At 33.8% G+C, this 6,484-nt stretch overlaps 1 pseudogene; it reads right to left on the bottom strand.

Annotated features, from left to right (window-relative positions):
- Nucleotides 1-2,013: 2,013 nt before the first annotated feature.
- LOC100813043 (phosphatidylglycerophosphate phosphatase PTPMT2-like) lies at nucleotides 2,014-3,946 on the bottom strand (annotated as a pseudogene).
- Nucleotides 3,947-6,484: the final 2,538 nt, after the last annotated feature.

The raw sequence follows: 6,484 nt of genomic DNA, 5'->3' as shown, positions 1-6,484 counted from the left end.
TAATTAATGCTTTTAAATTCATATTCACATAACTCAAATGTGGATCACAAATAATTTTTAGTTAGTTTTGATATATTTTGACGTAAAAATTTGATTAAACTTACAATCTACTATTGGGGGGAATTTATCGTTAATTAAAAAAATGATTCAATTTTTGAAATTAAACTAAAGGAAAGAAAAATAATCCTAAAAAATTAAAAAGAAATTAAAGAGAACTCATTTCCATAAATTAGATTAGAAAATTAAAAGCATGAATAAATTAAAAGCATAAATAAAAAATAAGGACCAATAAGGACAAAATTTACAAAACCAACCTTGCTCTCCAGGAGGAACTTCAATATGATAATATTAATCGGTGATTGAAGGCCCTGGTAATTAAATGAAGTATTTCGGTTACAATATGCAAATGTTTTTTTAATAAAATAAGTAGATTTTTATTTTTATGATGTGTTTATTTAAATTATTTTTAATTAAAATAAGCAGTTTTTTTATCTTTTTTAAAAAAGTAAATCTTATTTGTTTATTAAAAAATATTTTTTTAAAAATAACTATTTTAAAGTTTTTTTAGCTTAAACAAAGTCAGTCTAATATATTCATCAATTTCATTGATGATTATTTTTTAGTGAAAATTTTATAATTAATGCTTTTAAATTCATATTCACATAACTCAAATGTGGATCACAAATAATTTTTAGTTAGTTTTGATATATTTTGACGTAAAAATTTGATTAAACTTACAATCTACTATTGGGGGGAATTTATCGTTAATTAAAAAAATGATTCAATTTTTGAAATTAAACTAAAGGAAAGAAAAATAATCCTAAAAAATTAAAAAGAAATTAAAGAGAACTCATTTCCATAATGAAGCAAGGAAATCTTACATGTTGATTCTGGAAGGTACATTTTCTGATGACATAATCACGACTGGAACATATTTCCAAGAAGATCCCTACAGCGGTAGTAAGCAATGTCAAAAGAAGATAGAAAGGAAAACAAAAAAAATAACCAAATAAAAAAAATACAATATGTAGGAGTACGTACACAGCGCATTCAAAAAGTTTCCACTTTTCTACAAAAAGTTTAATTCATTAACTTGTATAATTATTTTTCTTCTTTCTTTATGTTATGACACGATCAAATAAATTCTTGCGTGCTATCGAATCTTCAATAAAACTTGCATAAACAGTTACGCATTAAAAAGATAATCTTTTGTTGAAGGGAAGTTTTAGAAAAAAGAGGCATGTGATCTTAATACAAGAGAATTCTCTTGATTGTGGGGGAATGATGCAGCAAGATTTACCTTGATCTTAATGCAAGAGAATTCTCTTGATCGTGAGAATTAACAATTTACCTTCTTTCCCTTTATCTCTGGGGGCACTGGCACTGGCACCCTCGAAAGCAGCTTAGTTTCTTAACACCTATCAAAAGCCTTGCAAGATGACCTCTAAAAGTAACATCTTTGGGATCTGCTTTTATTGCTTTCAAAAGACAATAACCGGCTTCTTCAACATAACCTTGTTCTCTGCATTTGAAAAAGATTCTCAACTCGGTAACTAAATTATTTCTTACAGCACTGTTTAAAATTAATACATGCATAAACTTAGTGAAATGAGAAACAGTAACAAACTCCAAGGACAATGAGGAAGAAAAATAAAGTGGAGAGGCATTTTGGAATAGAATATGAAGTTAACTGGGAACCATATTCTCCATTAATACACTGCTTCATACATGGGTCATTTTTTCCAAGGATACATTACTAGCTTGATGCTCTTTCACAATCAGAATAGGAGTACAAATTCATGAAGTCAAATTATTCCAGAATAATATCTTCACCAAAACAAACTAACAATTAATATTTTCCAATTCAAAAAAAAAATCACAAAAAGTAACAGTGGCAACAAGACTGAGAAGCCATCTCACGTGGATCAGGTAAAAATCATTTTCCAAAAAGATGAATCTTTTTGGATTCAAATGAGCAGCGATCAAGTAAAAAGCCATAGCTCTTTCATAATCCTAGAGTGAAGTATAGACAAGTCCAAGGGTGTGATAAGACTCATGCAATTTTGGTGCCAGCCTAATAACTTCATACAACACAGCTTTAGCCTGCAAAAAGCCAACAGAGCAAAGCAATCCATAATTAATCTAAAAAGCCTAAAACAGTGGCAAAATGTATAATACGTATCAAGCGTAAACAGAAGCAAAAAAGCATTCAGAATCAGAAAAATTAAACCTACTCTTATGTCATCTAGCATAGTTGAGATAATTAGAAAGAGGTAACGTTAGAAAGCGTTTCAATAAACAGGAATGCAACTTCCACCTAATGAGTTTCTGCTGGTGGCAAGTGGCAACGATATCTTTTTGAAAAGCAAGACACGGTAGTAGCCAGATCACAAATGAGTGAGAATGAATATTTCATCAATTTGATGAAGTTAGATTTCTTAACTATTATCAGAAAATAGGAAGATTTTGAGCATAAAAAACAGGGTGGATTAGAAAAAAGCATCCAAAAAGGTATGTCAAACAAACACATGCATTTAATAACCCAGGTTGCATCAGATGATCATATCCTCAAGACACAAAGAGCCTAAACAAAGAAACATAGTCATTTATCCTATCTCCTAAGGTACTTAATACTAGAAAACAATCCTCATAAAAGAAATGAATATAGTAAAATGACTTATTTAACCATCATTTTTTCCTCAACATAGAGAACTGTGATAGTAACTACTAGCAAACTCCAGTACTATATCATGTTGTTATAAATAAACAGAGGATAATGTATCATGCTATTATAAATAAATTTACAATAATGAACTTATATTCCAGTGCAGCAACAGGTGTCATGAACTTATATTCAACCTGAAAAACATAAGTATGGAAAAACATAAGTATGCACAGCCCAATTGATATCCACGAATGAGGGGGCAAAGAGATAATCCTTGGTGGGAATCACCAAATGATCAATCCCGTGAGCCTGAAACAAATCAAGCAAACAAACCAAGATATCATCAATGGTTATTTCTCCTAAAACAAATAGGCTAAATATATTGTGAAACTATTTTGCTTATATAGAAATACATTATTCATGTATCAATTAAACACACAAACATCAGAGATTCGACATGTTTCCAACTGCACACAAAATGCAAAAAAATAAGCATTCTAAAAAAGGAAAGGGGATATGTCTTACCTGATACAACTGCACCAAGATTTCGTAGGGCTCATTGAGAGTAATCACACCACCCACACCAACCTTCTTCAAGTGAGGAACATCTTTGGGGAATAGAACAACGCCCAGTAACAAAAACTATAAATAACAATGAACAAAATTTCAATAAAACCCCAATTACGATTCTCGCCTAACAATTATACAACAATTCAAAACAACAAAACCATGAATAATCAAGAACGAAATCAAATAGGATTGTATGTGTGTGTGTGTGTGTGTGTGTGTGTGTGTGTGTGTGTGTGTGTGTGTGTGTGTGTGTGTGTGTGTGTGTGTGTGTGTGTGTGTGTGTGTGGTGTGTGTGTGTGTGTGTGTGTGTGTGTGTGTGTGTGTGTGTGTGTGTGTGTGTGTGTGTGTGTGTGTGTGTGTGTGTGTGTGTGTGTGTGTGTGTGTGTGGTGTGTGTGTGTGTGTGTGTGTGTGTGTGTGTGTGTGTGTGTGTGTGTGTGTGTGTGTGTGTGTGTGTGTGTGTGTGTGTGTGTGTGTGTGTGTGTGTGTGTGTGTGAGAGAGAGAGAGAGCAAAACCTCGTCAATTTGATCCCACCACCTGAACTCAACTTCAATCTTGTTACGAAGCACATTATACAAGAGTGTGGGGTAGAACAGGATCCGAGCACCTGCTCCAACCAACCTCTCTTCGCATCAATGCTCACAATCTGCCTCTGACACTTCTCTTCCTCGTCCCTACTACACTCTCCATCGTCTAATTCCTCGATCTTCATCGCACGCACCAAACTAAACCCTAATTTTGTTCAGTTAGAAACGTGAAAAATTGAAGGGAATCAAAAAGCACGAGGGAGAGATCATTGTTTCGGACACTAGCTTGGAAACCCTAGCTTCAGTTCGGAGGGGTTGGTGGTGTTACAGCAGCATGAACGACTGGACGACCGACGGTGGGGTCTCTGAGGTGTGCGGTGGCGCCGTGTGAGTAACTGAGAAAGGGAGTGATACAAGCTTTAGGGTTTGGAGGAGAGGAGTGGGGTGCGGCGGGGTGGAGTGGTTGAGAGGGATGAGAACAAATAGGGTTAAGAATGTTCAAGAGCCCGAGAGGAAAACATGAGGTGTGCATTTTGTTTTTTAATCCAAATGAATTAAGACGGTTTTTTTTAAACAACCCGTCGTCATCTTAATTTTATACAACATTCTAAGGCGGTTTTTATTAACCGTCTTAGAATGAATGTCGTAAAAAGGTTTTATTCTTACTATAATTACAAAAATGCCACCGCACTACTTTCTACACCGGTTCCCAAACAACCGTCGTAGAGTCTCTGTCGTAAATTGTTGTTTTTCTAGTAATGACGGTTGCCATCAAAATTGTTGTTGTATGTCAATTTCATCATTATTTTCCCCGTTCACATGGATGGTCCAAACTCCAAACTAAGACCTGCATAATTAATTAGCAAGTATGGGTTTGATTTTCTTGAAGTGCATTGCCAATTTTTTGTTTTTATCTATTTAATTTTTTTCAAGATTATGATAATGTCATCAAACCTTATTGAATATCTAAACTCACAAAGGTTCAACCTGATAGTAGAGGATTTGAATAGTTTTCCCAACTACTTAATTCAAATTAACTTTGTTATTGTCTCTGTACACAGATAAACCTAAAATATATATCTTTTGCACGTGGTAATTAACATGAATGATTGATATGTTGTGCATTTGTGTTTTTAGGAACATTGGAGTACTTTTATTGTGGAAAATGATTTTAAATTCATAGCCAGTAATGGATTAAATGCTACCAGAATTCCAATAGGCTGGTGGATAACAAGTGATCCAAATCCACCCTGGTCATATGTTGGAGGTTCCTTGCATGCACTAGACAATGCCTTCTTGTGGGCACAGTAAGTACATAAACAAAATGTGCACCTTTTATGATAACTGCCAAAGGTTTATTTTAAGAAAAATAGAAAACATAATCATGATAATATACACTCCCTTTTGGTCTCTATCATAAAAAAAAATTGACTTGTGTTTTATATTGATGATGTTGGAAGCTAATGATGGACGAGATTTGACGTAAATTTATTTCCAGTTCAATTTTTTTAATATTTTTTATTTTTTTAAAATTACATTCTAAGACGATCTTTTGGGAAAACGTCTTAAAATCCTAACTATTTTTTTTAAAAAAAATTATTTTCTACGACGGTTCTTGAAAAACCGTCTTAAAAAAGCTGCACATTTTAAGACGATTCTCAAGAAAATAACCATCTTAGAATGTGCAATTTTTCTAAGACGATTTTTTAAGAACCATCGTAGAAAGTTTTGATTTTCTACGACATTAACTACAACGACGGTTCAAAACCGTTGTTAAAAGTGCTTTAGAATCGATGTAAAATCACATTTTTGAAGTAGTGCAGCATGCACACATGTTCTTAAGGGACAATATGAAATTATTATCATTTTGATAATCTTCACCGCTATAAGGAGATATTAGTATAGAAAAAACGTAAGTTACATTCAATGGACTATTCGATTAATTTTTTCTTTTTTGGACAATGACCACTTGAAATTATACTGATATTATGACTGAAAATGAGTGAATAGGCATTTTGGTTCCTGTTTTTGTAGCCATTTTACACATTAGTCCCTATCTTTTTGAAATGTAAAAAATAGTCTTTATCTTTGCATAAGTTTTGCAAAATAGTTCTTCCGTTAAATATTAAAGTAACGTCGTTAGTGAGATGCATTGTTGACAATTTTAGTGCCACGAAGACTATCCAACGTGGCACTAAAGTATGACGGGGCACCAAAATCTCAAACCCCTCTCTCTCCATTGCTTTTTCTGTAGAAGTTTCACCCAATAATCGTACTCCTCAAAATATGCTTTCTGCTGCTCTTCAGTAAGCTCAGCAACCTAAGATTTCTTCATAGGCTTAAATGGAGGGAGTTGGTCATACTCATCCTCATCTTCATCTAGATCAGAATCAGATAAATCAACAATTTCAATATCAGAATCACCATTGTCAGCCCCACCCTGATCAGTAGGGAGTTTTGGGTAGGTACGTGTCTGCAATAACCAAGACAACAAGTATGGAAGTGGTGGGGAGCGAGGATGAAAACCAAACAGCCTGTGCTGGTCAAATGGTGATTCTTGAGTTTTTGAAACATTACTGGCTTCAGAAAGAATCTTCATTGAGTAGCATAAGAGCAACAAGAGAGGCCTCCAACTTTGACCATTAGGAAGCACCTTTTGGCCATCTCTATTTTTCCAACAAGAAGGATGGTTTTCAACAAGAGAAACTGGATTCATTAAGCTC

The sequence above is a fragment of the Glycine max genome, chromosome 11 (assembly GCF_000004515.6).
Source record: "Glycine max cultivar Williams 82 chromosome 11, Glycine_max_v4.0, whole genome shotgun sequence".
In the NCBI taxonomy this organism is placed as follows: Eukaryota; Viridiplantae; Streptophyta; class Magnoliopsida; order Fabales; family Fabaceae; genus Glycine; species Glycine max.
This window is presented reverse-complemented; position numbering and strand designations above follow the sequence as displayed.